Here is a 15295-nt window from a genome sequence, read left to right as displayed (position 1 = left end):
TCTGCATATGTCCAAGGTGTCCTTTTGCATGATCACTGTGCAACTGTTTGGCCCGCATGTTTGCTGCAAATACAGCAATGGCGCTACTATATAATCTTTTCACTGGAATTGATAGTTCATGTCAATTTCAGTCTGAGCTACCTCATACACAGTTTTGCAAGCTTTCTTAGTTACTTTACTTGAATAATAAAACAATAATTTTCTTGTTAAAGTATAGACCAAAATATTAACACACATGGCACCAGCAAATTGAAATTCCTCCTACTTTAGTGGTAGGATTTATTGTTTGGGACTAGCTCTCCAGCAGTAGTAAGTACGTTATATTGTGCGCAGCTTCTGTTGAATTGAATTGAATTTTATTTGACCCTGTAAGATTACATTGTGTACAGTAAATGTATGTGTAGTATAGGACATGTCAAAGTATTAACATTCTTTATCACTTATTTTTCTACACCTTTAGGTTACATTTTTACATCACTGATAATGAGTAACAACATATACAAATTTAATGGCATAAGTATTCTGCAACACTGTAAAACTCTTTTTCAATTAGATAGCCTTTAAATTTTTTTGGACAGTCATTATGAAGTACACTGTCTTGCAGGTAAATGGGCAGACTTCTTAGTAGTCTGATACCAGAGTACTGGGGTCCTTTTTCTAGCATTGCCAGTCGGTGGGGTATGCTCCGTACTTCATTCTTCCTTCTTGTATTGTGGGTGTGTACACTAGCATTTGTAATCCAGTCCTCACTACCTTTTGTGATGTACATTATTGTTTTGTATATATACAACGATGAAAAAGTTAAGATACCTAAATTCTTGAAACAGTTTCTGCACGTTTCAGAGGTCTTTCTTCTTAAAATGGTCCTAATTGCTTTTTTTTTTTGTAATGTGAACACTCGTTTTGTCTCTTGTTTGTTTGAGTTTCCCCACACAGTCACTCCATACTGTAAGTATGGTTCGAAAAGTCCATGATACACTGTACACAGAAGGTTTTTTGTCTGAATACTGTGATAGCTGCATCATTAAGAATATGACAGAGCTCAGGTTCTTACAGACATTATTAATACGTTTTTTCCATTTCAGTTAATTATCCACAAGAATACCTAAGAATCTGCATTAATCAGCAAAATAACATTTGTTGTTTTTGCCTCCAGCTTTTCTCTTGTGTTTCCTGTGACCACATCCAGTATGTGTCTTCATATGTGGCAATTGTGGCTACATTACAATTCCTGTCCAGCAATGTCAACAGGGGGATACAGTTCAGTCCCAAGAGGGAAGAGTTTGGTAATGCACCAGCTCACCTATAACTGCCCAGCTTTCTGCTCGGTATCTTGTCCTGTACAGTAACTGTTTTAAATATATTTAGGGATTTCGAGAGCTCTTAAGCAGGTAAACATCAGAAGCCACCAAAGATTGTTGAATGGGCTTACAACGTTTTCCATTATAGAACTACATACAAGGGTTGGAACTTTAATGCTGGCAACTATTTATTTACAGCTCGTACAAAATAGATACGTGTTTCAAAGTTTTACTGGCCTTCAAAGTCGTCACCAGCATTGTGCATAACCCATTGCCAATGATGTGGAAGTTGTAGGATACTCTTAGCAGTGCCAGTTGTGTTGACCAACGAATTTGTAGCAGTTCTGAAGCAAATGCTGTGAAGTGTTTTCAGTTTAGAAATTGAGTTGAACTTATGAGGGCTTAAGTCAGGGGAGTGCAGTAGGTGGTATAGCACTTAGCAGCCCCATCAGTCAAAGAAATCAGTAACAGCTTGAACTGTACGTGCTTGAGCATTGTCCTGCAAAATGATGGTCAGGTCCTGCATCAAGTGTCATCACTTCTGCCTCTGTGCTGTTCGTTTTTGGAACACAACCTTTGACCAGTCAGAAGTAATGACACTTTCTGCAGGACCTGACCATCATTTTGCAGGACAGTGCTCAAGCATGTACAGTGCAAGTATGGCGAGAGTACTTAGTTGATATGACTATTTTCACATCTTTTGATTCATAACACGTTAAAAGTGCAAAATTATTTGCTATTGGCAGACTAGTGTTGTTATCATTACGATTAGCACGATGGAACTTTTTGGGCCTAATGAAGTTATCATTTTGTTCGGTTATGACAATTTCACTACACTCTGAATAGTCTTCTGTTACTTTATCAGACTACAGCACAACTAATATACCATATTTTAATAAGGCAGTCACACTTTCCTCTCGGTATTCCTGTTGCAAACATAGAATAACATGAAAATTGCAGTGCACATTTCCACAGTCACGGATTATGTTTCTCTCTTCTAAGGTATTTAAACATTTGCAATAGATCCATTTTTGGGACCACAAACATAACTTGACATCACATTTCATCTTATTACTATGTTTCACACACACAAGGTTTAAAAAGTCATAGTTTTCTGCAAATCTGGTAATTAGTACGCTTACACACACGGTCATGCAGAAAGAAAAAAAGGATGGGTGCAACACAGGTTGGGCGGTAAGAATTAGAACAAAACACGATAAATTTTTTAGCAGAAAAGTAATGTGTGTTATTTTTAAGGATATAGGGAAACAACCACTAACAAACATCCAGTTTATAAGAGAATTTAATGGATGTGCTATTATATCCTCAGTTTTTTTCTCTCGAAAATAGAGAGTCCATAAATGTCTTCTGATTTTGAGTAAGTTAGTATTGCTATTGCACTTTTATTATTGGTTACTTTTACCTCTTATCTTTTAGTGCCAGGAACTAAATCTTCAATATTTTGTAGGAAAAGAGTTTTCATGTTTTGAGTCATGGATGTTGTCATATTTACGATTGTGTTCAGCTGCAGCAGTGTTATTCATACTGCCAGCATGAACAAAGAATGTGTTGAAATCATCTGGTGTGATACCAGCATCACAGGAATTATTTTTGCTGATATCTTTACTTCTGCCCACATAAGTCCTGACAACAATTCAGGCTACTTTACATTTATTTTGCAACTTATTAATATAAACGTCATTAACATTGCACTTGCTTAATCTGACTGATTTCTGCCTTATATTTGTTCTTTAACTATATGTGGCTTGCTCTTTCTGCTCCACTATCCCTTGATTTGTCATAGGAAATTATTAACAAAGTTAATAGCTTTCGTAGATAGTGTGTGAACCGGTAATGCACAGATGTGAGACCATATATCCTGTCAGTTCCCTTATTTTTTCTCACTACTTTAGGGCAATTAGTTTTAAATATATCTGACAGTGCACTGACAGTTAATGTAAATGCATTTTCAATGTGAGTAGGCCTGCTTCCAAGCAGAATGCCATTCCAGTTTGTTGTCTTTAGCCAGGTTCTGGACTTAATTTCACTGGAATCAGATATAGACTTTTTAGTATTTAATTTAACTGAACACCTTTATGCACTGATATAATGTGTATTGAACAACCCTACTTGATAACTGATTTGTATCAACATTAGTAATTACATTGTCAAGGCAAGCAGTTTGTCTTGTCAAGTGATCGTTAATACAGAACAGGTCATGTGATCATAGCATACTGAGTGGTTAATGTGTATGTGTCCTTAGTCTTGTATCAGTACTCAAGCCACCAAAAATTAAAATTGTATATTTAGGCCATTTCTCAAAGTGTACAATCAGTTTCTGTAACCTGCACAGATATACCAATATCACTATCTGTTGTGCAGTTATACACGTACAATTGTAAGATTTTACATTGACAGAACAACACTACTGTTTCCAGTAAATTTTCTGTACAGTAATCATACACAGCAAGGGCACTGCAATGCAAGTCTATGCCACTACTAACATACACTGAGCACTCCCCCCCCCCCCCCCCCCACCCCCTTTTCACAGTTTTGTATCCATCTACAGTAAACTATTATTAAGTCAAACACTGGTTGTACATAATTATAACTGCAATTGATATTCACTTGCCCAGTGTTCATTAATCTATATTACTGTAAAAAGACAAATCTGGAAATGTACTTGACTGATTTACTTGAAATGTTTGCACAATACCCTAATAAATGCTTAGATGCATATAGGCTACATTTTTTAAATTGTATATGGTAATGGGAAACACTGTTAGCAGAAATCTCAAAAAGGTCTTGACCAATTTATTTCAAATTTTTACATGATACCTTTATAAACATTCAGAGAGACACAGGCCATATATTCTTTTAAAGACCAACTACCAGTTTTCTGTTAAAACTGACTGTGCCAAAGAAAATGTTTGCCATGCTCTGCTGTGAAAATGTATAGTTTTGTTTTCTTTCTCACAATCAGTTTCAATTATGACAGCTGGGCACTTAAACTGCTAGACAAATTATTTCTTCCATATATGTTCTACCTCATTATATATATTTTAAATGCAAACTGTAAACACAAAACTATACTGTTTTGTTTTATTCCTTGCAGTCTGTTTTCACAGGAAACAGGAACATTGTATTTATGGTTTATGATTAGAATACTACTATGGAAACTAAAATTGTAATAACAAGCAAGGCTCAAGCTCAGAGAGAGAAGGGGGAGAGAAGAGATGGCCATTGGCAGGGAGGGAAGAAATGGATATAGAGAGGACAGAGGAGGAGATGGACAGAGAGAGGGGAAAGGAGATGGTAGGCGACAGGAGGGGAGAAGGAGATTAGGATGTATGTCCAATTCCCATACATATTTAGCAATTGTGAAGCAAAACAAACATGCAGTAGCTTGTTTGCTTTCACACATAGACTGGATACTTCCTCTTTTTTTTCCGTATACAGCTTGATTATTTTCACACGCTGACTGACAACTTACTTTTAGTGTCTTAGCTCGACTCTTTTTTACACACTGACTGGTCACTTGTTTTCAACAAATTCACATGCTCAGGATATGTCAACTTGCCGTTTATATGGATAGGTGGGAATGTTTAGTTTCTTTTCTACAGTCCACCTGTTACAATCTTTTGCACCAGAATATAAAACTCCCTTTTAAACCAGGAGAAGTAAATTATTTCTACCTGTAGTACTGTGTTTGTGAATTGCCGAGTTCATTAAAGTTTCTGTTGTCCACAAATACCGTTAGGGAATATGTGTATTGGCATTTAAGTATAAGAAGCCTGAAGAGGCTTCAGCTAGATCTTCAGTTATCAGCTTTAATCTTGATGACATTGAGTGCAAATAAATGTTTATTTATGGATGAACATAAACAAACATCTTTCCTCCACCGACCATTTGAATTTAGTGGACAAATGATGTAGAGAGTGTGTTGGATCCCACTCTTATATGACATTTGGGGTAAAAACAAACAGGAGAATGTTTACAGAACTTGGCAATGTTAACACAGCAGTAGGCCTATTGCTTTGAAATTTCTACGATTGTGGTGAGATGGCCCCATCTTCATAACCAAGGTTGCTAACAAAGTTCTGTGTGGTGGCTCTCAACTTGGATGCAAGTCATCCTGGTGGTGGAAAATTTTCAATGCCAGTATTTGGGTGACAAAGGGATGAGAGGTGATGGGGTAACGTTCGTGATCACATTTTGCGCTAATGTCCTGGATTACATTTGTACCTTCTTACACTGTCTCTTGATGTGAAGGCATGTGACACTTTATGTTCTTCAGATTTAGAGTTGAGCTCAGCAGCCGCAACGTACTTTTTGAGAACAGTAGGCCCATGGACCAGCACTGGGTTTCATCCTACCGCAAACCAACTCCATTACAACCTCACCGAGTGCAGTGACACTTGATTCCTACATCTGCTCTCCTGTGCTCATTTCCTGAGTGTGTTACAACTTTCATTTTGATGACGAACACAAGATTATCATCTGACATCTATACATCGCTTTGTTTCTGCAGCAGTTCAGTGCGCCAGTCTTACCTGCAAGAAGTTTTACCCAAACTTATTTACCTGCAGTTGCAATGAAATTTACTGCACTAAAGTACTTCCAAGAAAGATATTTTCTTCAATATTACAACCAATTGTACAGCTAAACTTTTTAAATATATCCTCAAGTATTAGGCCTACACTTCAGCTAACATAATATACAAATTGTCAAATTTTTAACTGGAATATCTGTAAATCCCACTCTCTTCCTTGCACCTAATCAACCTCAACACATCTAGATATACATCTGACTGGATGTAATCAGTCTTAATGCATCTACTACATCTACAACCACATATAAGGAAATCATTACTAATTACTACAAGGCATAAGATTTTGTGGGATTGTATATGTTTCACAAGACAAATAGAATTTTCATTACCAGAACAAGTAACGCAAAACATTATCTATAATCTCTCTCAGATCACATTGGCAACTCGAGTTCAGATACTCACAATCACTTTGAATACTTACGCTTCAAGTTATCGCTGTTTTAAACAGAGTATGCCTACTCAGGCATTCCCTACAATCTACGTCTACAGGATGTTCTCTCCCAGGTAATGTAGATACTTAGACACGGAGGGAACTGCATCTGGAAAATCACAAGGATTATTATAGCTTTCCAGTAGAAGTGGGCAAAGCATGTAGACCTATGTGTTATCAAATATTTTTCACAACTGTAGGCCTATTTCAGGTAACTTGCATTATTTAATCACTGACTTCCTCTAAAATGTTCCTACATAAAAGGAGAGTAAATGCTTCAACACAATAGCAGATACAACATCAAGATTGAGAGAGAAGTATCACAGATAGTAAATGGGGATAACAGCAATTAATAAAGACAAACATTGACTTCTACATTTTTTGTTTTCGAAGTACACAGCAAAATTGATCTCTGAACTGTCAAACAGCTTTAAACTTGTTCTTCAATTTCTCCTTAACCACATTTATTCTTTTAGTACAGATAGTCTGTTTTCAATTTTTGAGATACATGTAAATCAAAATTGGTGCAAATTTACTTAATATACACTGTTCAGAAAAGTGGGCTTTACAAATTGTTATCCCTTCTGGAAATCAAGACAGTGAATAGAATTTGTATTCCAATTTTTCTGGTTGTCCACTAAAAATGCATACAAGTGACTGTGGACATCTGTTAAAAAGGATATCGGGCTGCCACTTCCATACAATAATTTTATGTTTAAGGTATCAGATGCCCAGAAATTTTTAAATACGTGATCCTCTGTGATTGCTGATGAAAACAGTTGTTTTACAGTCATCACAGTTGATTTCAGGTATTCCTCCCATGTTTTGCAAAATGTAATCAGCTACATACGTTAATGCTTGTCTGTCATTGCTTACATCAGCCTCTTCACCATCACTGACACCACTGCTGCATTATCAGCAAGGACACTATATAAAACATTTTCATCAGTTATGAAAACATCTTTTCTGGAGTCAAGAAAGCTGTCATGTAATTGCCTTAAATTGCATAATGGCATACAACTAACATATTCACAATTATGTAATGAATTTATAGGTAAGGATAAGTAACTGTTTTCAGTGTTGCTACGGACTGAAGGCAGGTTGGGATGGTGTTTGAAACACCGTGTTGCCTCATACTACAGAAAACATTCTCCAGTGGGTCTTGAGTAAAGGTCCTCATACTTAAAAAATTGAAGCCATTAAAAAAAATCTGCACTAAATGAACATCAGTGATTATTGTAGTTTGCCACCCACTTATGAAACTGGACATTTTGTCTTGCCTCTCCCTGTTCCTAACTGCAACACTTTCTATTTATCCAATTCCTTTAATACACTGTACCACATTTCAGTATGTGGTGCCCCTGGAGAGAGGGCACGCTTACAAAATTTAATACCTTGTGGATAATAATGGGAGCTGTCTAGTGAATTGAACAGGCAATCTATCTTTTCAACAAATTGTGCAGTGTATATTAACATCTGCAGGTAAAATATTAAATGCTACATAGGTCTCAATAACAACAGCAATTCTAACTAAGCTGGGCTGCATGTGTCGTAACTTCCATTTTAGTAAAAGAATCCTTAAAGTCAAAATGACTCCTCTGCAATTTTGGCAAGTCTTAAACATTTTGTCCTGATGCAGAAGAAAAGTCCTCTGAATAAATTCAAAACTGGCCTCCTTTTTAAACCCAAACTGAATTTTATTTCTAGTTGAGTATTTCTAGTATACTTTAATAGGTGTGGGACATCATAAATGACTGCAATAGGTAAAAAATGAAATGGACTGGATTCACTTGTTTACTGACTGCATAGTCCCTTCAGTGCTCCCCGGTTGGCTGCACTCTGATGACAAATTGTATGAACTGCCATCAGCTCTATTTGCAGTTGCTTATAACATAGATAATAAGAACTTTTAAAGTAGTACCTAGAACTGAGCTCTGAGTGAAGAGATATGCGGCTACCTGCCTCCAAATTTTGCATATGCCTCTGACCAGACTACCAACACATCATGGTCTGCACATATATTTGCCCTTCTTATATCGTGAAACCCACTGATTTGCTGCTTATTCACATCATAATAAAAAATTGTCTCCAAAGACACTTCATCAAGGAACAAAGCAAAATATTTATCATTGTTGTGCACTGCCTTGGCTTCTGCTTTTATTACATTCATCACTGCAGGACTCAATCCTGGCTTGGAAGGTGCAACACACAACAGAGGTTTCATATGAGTCACAGAAGGAAGGCAAAAATGAACTAACAAATACCTGTATGGGCAAGGGTTTTGCTTGTATAAGGACAGAGCAAATACCTTGTCTTCATATGTCCATTACCTAGCTCTTGTTGCTGCTATCGTACAAAGCTTTAAGCGGTTTTCATTCATTTTTTCCCATGATGTAGCTTTGTTTTAAGTTCTGGTAGCCCTGTTAAAGCATTCCTATTAATCTTGGACTTTTTCGATTATCTGAGTCTTAAGTCTGCTTTTGAAACTCCACTAGCCAAAACTCCCTCCGCCTTCACAGCTTACAAGGACTACTCCACATCAGATGCAACTCTTTAGTTTGTCTTGGAAATCTGTAGAAATACATATTGTTAACTTTCTCCATTTAACCTACGTAACATGCAGATGAAAAACCCCGGAATTTATAGTAGTATTCAACGTCAATTTCTTGAGTGGATTATTCTGAAAGACGCAAAATTCCTTACTACATTCACTAGAAACAACTGTTGATGACATATCAGTCGTATTTAAAGAAACAAAAGGAAACCACACAAGTTGATTCGCGATTTCCATATAGCTATCACCGCTGTGGGGCTGTGTAGATGCTTTATTTGCGAAGGTTTCCACCATACTCCTAAGTTGAAGATGGGTGGGATAATCAAATGTAAACGATCTCATTATGGTACCGAGTCTTAGAGGATGGCTCTGTTAATTATACGGTTTATTATTTAAAACAGATACCAGCCACACGCATAATTTAAAGAATGTTATTTAAAGCACATCAATGCCGGTTTGGATTTGTCACAATTCCATATTACGATGTCTGTGAAAGATTTTATTACTTTTCTGCTATCGCTTCGTTCTGCAATCGTTATTGCGTACCACTATAAACAAAACGTTTTGTATTTGTGAACTTTCAACAGATTTTTTTTCTTTTTCACCGTAAAAGGAACACACAAGACATGACCGTAAAGTAAAATAAAACATGAAATATATCGAAAACATACTTGGTGTGCGTAAGTTTTCGGCACACTGCATGCTTTATTTAACTTAATATCATTCCATTTGTTTATATGTAGCTTAAAATGAAAAAAATTCTCTTCCCAGTTAATCGGATTTCGAATGAAGAAATTTTAATTTTAGGGCAGAAAATGTACACTGCGAAACGAGGCCTTAGCAGGAAAGTAAGAAAATCTGTAGGCGCCATCTTACACGGATTTGTGCTATCGCTTCGTTCTGCAATCGTTATTGCGCACCACTATAAACAAAACGTTTTGTATTTGTGAACTTTCAACAGATTTTTTTCTTTTTAAACGTAATAGGAACACACAAGACATGACCGTAAAGTAAAATAAAACATGAAATATGTCGTAAACATACTTGGTGTGCGTAAGTTTTCGGCACATTGCATGCTTTATTTAACTTAATATCATTCCATTTGTTTATATGTAGCTTAAAATGAAAAAAATCTCTTCCCAGTTAATCGGATTTCGAATGAAGAACTTTTAATTTTATGGCAGAAAATGTACACTGCGAAACGAGGCCCTAGCAGGAAAGTAAGAAAATCTGTAGGCGCCATCTTACACGGATTTGTAATAAATCCGAAATCGGTGATGGTTTGATTCCAATAAACTTTTCTGAACCATAATTGTGGCTGGCTGCTTATTAAATTCTAAATTTTATAACTATACTGCAGCCATGGTTGCGGCAATGACTACTTACAACCTTCCCCTCGCAAAATCAGTCCCTAAACAACTTGAGTCATCCCTTTTACAGCTTTCTTTAATGGCCAACCCTCCTCCTTTATCCGGGCTTGGGACCGGCAACAGCTTCCGCAAATATACTCAACTCACTGTACAGAAGCTGCAGGCGGAGTTAAAGGGGGTTAACAACCATTTATCATTACGCATAACAAAGATAACGCGGCTTTGTATTGTAATTATCGTTCTGTATTTAAATTTCTCTCTCTCAAAGTGCGTGAGGTACAGAGTCGGATATTTAAAGGAGAAAGAATGCCGAGACAAACGAGTGTGGAACCAATGCAATGAAATTTATAGCTCTTTTATTCCTGTGGGCGTAACGGTAGCAGTTCCTGGCATAAATAATTTACTTTTTGTCTCAAGTTTTCTACAGAAATAGTGTGGTACTTCAGTAGTTTAATAAAATTTTACAATGACAGCTCAGCAAGCACTCGTTACTACGTGTTTCGTAACGTCTGCACGAGATGGCAGCACGAGTATCCTCTATCTCTGACAACTAGCAGCAGTGATCTCCATAGTATAGAGATCACTGAGTAGCAGACGTAATGTACATCTGTGGTACAACTATATTTTCGCGGAGCTCATCGGATTTCAGGATATTTACCACATCTTTTAAATAAATGTTCGTCCAGATGAAACGCAAAGACAAGAACCACTGGACACGTCCAGCAAATTTTTCTATTTGCCTTTTTATTATTTATTTATATGCACGAATAGCCCTCCTTGAGGATACGATAAATGGACTGATTTGATTTGATTGATTTATTATTGGTCGATTTATTATTGGTCCTGTAGGTCATACAATTTGTACAACAAAGCACATCATGATATAGGACAAGTCAATTTGTAAAATTATGTTAAGAAGGTATACGACGAGAGATGACAGTAGTGGTACGTAACTCACATAGTAGAATACATATAGGATATATAGACAAAATATAAAAAAGGTTGTGCATACTTCACATAGCAGAATACATATAAGAGATACAGACAGAATATGAGTGACAAACAATAATTAAATTATCTTACTAAGTAGAAACATCTACAACTGAATAAACAGCTTATTGCAAATAATTAAAATTTTGTTTCAAGAAATTCATGTACGGAATAGAAACTGATTTAGTAGCAATTTCCTTAATTTAATTCTCATTATTTCTGGGTTTTTGATTGTTTTTATGTCTGTTGGGAGGTGGTTGTATATTTTAATGCCCATACATTTAACCCCATTCGCATATAATTGTGTGTTGTGGGCTATAATTTGTAACTGTGTTTTGTTTCTGATGTCATGCGTGTGGCGGTCTGCATTTCTGTCGAGGGCATCCAAGTGCTGTACTGTAAAACAAGCTAGTTCCAATATATATAAGGGCAAGGCAGTGGCAGGATTTTTGGCTGTTGAAATAGTGGTTTACAGTGTTCAGTTCTTTTTTTACATTTCATTATTCTTACTACCTGTTTTTGTAACTTGAAAACTGTGAGAGACTCAGAGCTCTTTCCCCAGAAGATTAGGCCATAGATCAAGACAGACTCATACAGGGCATGGTACACCAGCTTCAAGGTATCTACAATGGCTGTGTCTTTTAATGATCATAATAGATAGCAGGTTTTACTAAGCTTTTGTGACAATGCCTCAATATGTGGTTTCCAATTTAGTGTGTTACTGATGGTAAGTCCAAGAAATTTGGTGTCCTGCCTGTTCATAATGTCATCTTTGCCGATAACTATAACTGCATTGAAGGGGGTTTTATTTTGTCTAGTATGGAAGTTCGTACTTACAGTTTTTTGAGTATTTATGAGTAGTCTATTTGCTTCAAACCACGATTGTAAATGACAAGTAGTTTCATTAACTGCATCTTGCAATGTGTCACCTCTACTGGTTATCAGGATATTTGTGTCGTCCGCATACAGAAAGGAACTGGCATTTGGTATGTGTTCTGGGAGATCACTTATGAACAATATGAAAAGAACAGGGCAAGGACAGATCCCTGAGAGACGCCATTTGTTGTATGTAGTATATCTGACCTGCAGTGCCTGAATGTCTCTGATTTTCTTATTTCTACATATTGCTTTCTTTGACTAAGGTAGCTATGGAGCCAATTGTGGACTACACCTCTAATCCCATACATATGGTCTTATGGAGTTTCATAAGCAGCAGCTTGTGGTCGACCATGTCAAAGGCCTTGGACTGATCAAGAAATATACAGACAGCAGGTTGTTTATGGTCAATGAAACTTGAGCACTTTTCTAGAAATGCATACAGAACATGTGTGGTGGACCTATTTTTCCGAAATCTGTGTTGGGAAGATGTGATTATGTTGTTAGAATTTAAACATATTTGTAATCTAGTTAACATACAGTAGTCAAATATTTTTGACAAGGCATATAGTATAGCAAGTGGCCTATTGTTTGTCACGTCCGTTTTCTCTCCCTTCTTGTAGAGAGGTATAATTGTAGCAAGTTTTAGCTGGTCTGGAAATGTTCCCTCTAGAAATGAGGTATTTATGATATTTGACAGGGGTCCACTGATGTAATTTGAACACTTATGAAGTAAGAAGCAGGGTATCAAATCATGCCCTGCAGAATAAATCTTTTTGACTCTTTTTTTAATAATATCTTCAATTTCATGCGGTGTTGTAGGAGATAGGAAAAAGGAGTTCAGAGGAGTATTATTTTTGAAACAAGACTGTGCAGTGTTTGGAGAGTTAGTCAGGAGATTTGTGGGAGGAGAGTGGACAGTATGTAAAGAGTTGATTAGGAGATTTGTGAAACTTTCTGAAAAATAGTAGTTGAATTTATTGGCAATTTTATGTGCATTTTCAGTCTTTTGTCCTTCTATATTTAGTGTGATTTTATCCTCTATCCTTAACTTTCTACCAGTCTGTTCATTTATTATACCCCAGATGCACTAAAAAAGCTCATAATGCTAAAACAATTAGGTGCTCTTCCAACATTTATTGGAAGAGCACCTAATTGTTTTATCATTATGAGCTTTTTTAGCGCATTTTATAAATCTCCTGTATGTGTTTTTGTAATTTTTATAGTATACCTTGAACTCTTTGGATTTGCCACTGTCGAGTTTGCTAAGTCTCTGCAGCAGCCTCATCTTTTCTGATAAAGTTTTAATACCTTTTGTGACCCAAACATTCTGTTTTTTGTTAGTGATAGTCTTTGTTTTCTCTGGGAAATGGCAATTAAAGTAATATTCAAATATCTGCAGAAAATTGTCATATTTTTCATTTGTTGTTGAGGAAGTAAATACACTTTGCCAGTCTTCTTTCTCTAAGCTAAGTACAAAGTTGTTTATGTTGCTATCACTATAACTTCTACATTTAATAACTGTTTCTCCTGATGGGAGTACATTGAATGGTGGATTAAAATATATTGTTAGTGCACTGTGATCTGAAAAACCAACATTTATAATTTTTACTGTGCAATCAGTGTTAGTAGCAACCTGATCAAGACAGCTGTTTAATCTTGTAGGACATATAACTTTCATATTTAAGTTGAATGACATCATTAAATTTACTAATTGGGACTTTCAAGCAGATTCTTCAAGGAAATCAATGTCGACAGCTTCTTTGTGTTAATTTTCGTTACTTCCAGACTTCCTTCATCCTTCCAGATTGTTATTCCATTTATTCCTGAGTCCACTTTCTTCCGATTGCAGACCTCATCTTTTTTCCCATGAAATTCTGCCTTTTGGGTTGCTTCCCTAAGAAGTATTATGTTATCTATTATTGCTTCCCTAAGAAGTATTCTGTTATCTATTACATTCATTCTAAGTCCAGTGTATTTCATATCATTGTCAATTTCAGTGAACAGTGTAGGTTTGGATTTGTAGCTGGTTAGTAACTTGAAGGCCTGCTTCATTGGTCTCTTAGTATCCATTCGGTATATGTGCCCATAAAATTGTAATCTTCTTTTTCTCATCACATCAATTAGCATTTCCACTTTCAAATAGAGCTATTTATAGTTCTATATATTTTTTGTCATTTTATGTACAATACTCTGCTTTCCATAGTATCTTTCCTTTTGTACTGCTTGTTATCAGTTCTCCTAGGTACTGGTATTTAAAGAAGTTTGTTTTAGATGTTGTGTTGTGATGAATTAAGATGTGGAAGGGTATCATTGATGTTTTTCATGAAGTGTGTTTTTTCATATGATACTTTAGCCCTAATTTGCCTGCTTCTGTCTGTAGTTCTCTGATTTGTTCTTTAGCACTATCTAGTGAGTCAGTAATTAATGCCATGTGATCTGCAAAAGTTATAAAGTCTGTGGTTATTTTATTTGGGTTTCTCCATCGTTTATTTACGGAGATACCGCGGTCAATCTTATAAGACATCACACACATCAATAATGTGTACTTAGTACCTATATATTGGTTTTAGTCTGTTATTTGATTAACATGGGATATGGGGATATATCACACAATATTTATCACCACTTTTTTCAGAATATTTTACGATATCGTATTTACTTATACATCTCGGAATGGAAGTGTGTGTATTTACAAGCAGTGCCATGCCTTGTATCGAATATATTGAAGTCTTCTGCCTTACTTACTAGCAATTCAACCACACACTTTAATGTCAAAGTAGCTTATGTTAATATATTTCACCATTTTGTTGAATATGCTAATTGCACTCATCAGTATTCCATCGTGCTCAGGTAGTTACTAACACATACTGTGTGGTTACCGAGTGGCCAACAGAAAACAAGATCAACAGCTGTAAATTATCAGTGTTTGTGGATCATGTAAGCAGGGAAGATACAGTCAAGCTAGCAGGAGTTGATGGCATACCCAGCAGAAACTTGCGGTTCTTCCTGCCAAATATTGCTGACCCCGTCACTTATTATGCAACTCCTCATTACAGACAGGCATCTTTCCTGATCAGCTAACAACATCCAAAGTGATTCCAATTCTCAAAGTTACTGGCAAACATAAAGTGATAAACTGTCGCCCCATTACATTAACAG

The 15295-nt window shown here is 36.2% G+C and overlaps 1 long non-coding RNA gene across 3 annotated transcripts; it reads right to left on the bottom strand.

The window, feature by feature from the left end:
- Nucleotides 1-4307: 4307 nt before the first annotated feature.
- LOC124721129 lies at nucleotides 4308-9382 on the bottom strand. Of its 3 annotated transcripts, none has more exons than XR_007006273.1 (3): nucleotides 8608-9382; nucleotides 6335-6452; nucleotides 4308-5854 (listed from the first exon to the last, which is right to left on the bottom strand). It is a non-coding gene; the product is annotated as an uncharacterized LOC124721129 (long non-coding RNA). The 3 variants fall into 3 exon arrangements; XR_007006272.1 differs by having other exon boundaries at nucleotides 8652-9381; XR_007006274.1 differs by having other exon boundaries at nucleotides 8674-9381.
- Nucleotides 9383-15295: the final 5913 nt, after the last annotated feature.

Source organism: Schistocerca piceifrons, chromosome X (assembly GCF_021461385.2).
Source record: "Schistocerca piceifrons isolate TAMUIC-IGC-003096 chromosome X, iqSchPice1.1, whole genome shotgun sequence".
NCBI classification, from domain to species: domain Eukaryota; kingdom Metazoa; phylum Arthropoda; class Insecta; order Orthoptera; family Acrididae; genus Schistocerca; species Schistocerca piceifrons.
This window is presented reverse-complemented; position numbering and strand designations above follow the sequence as displayed.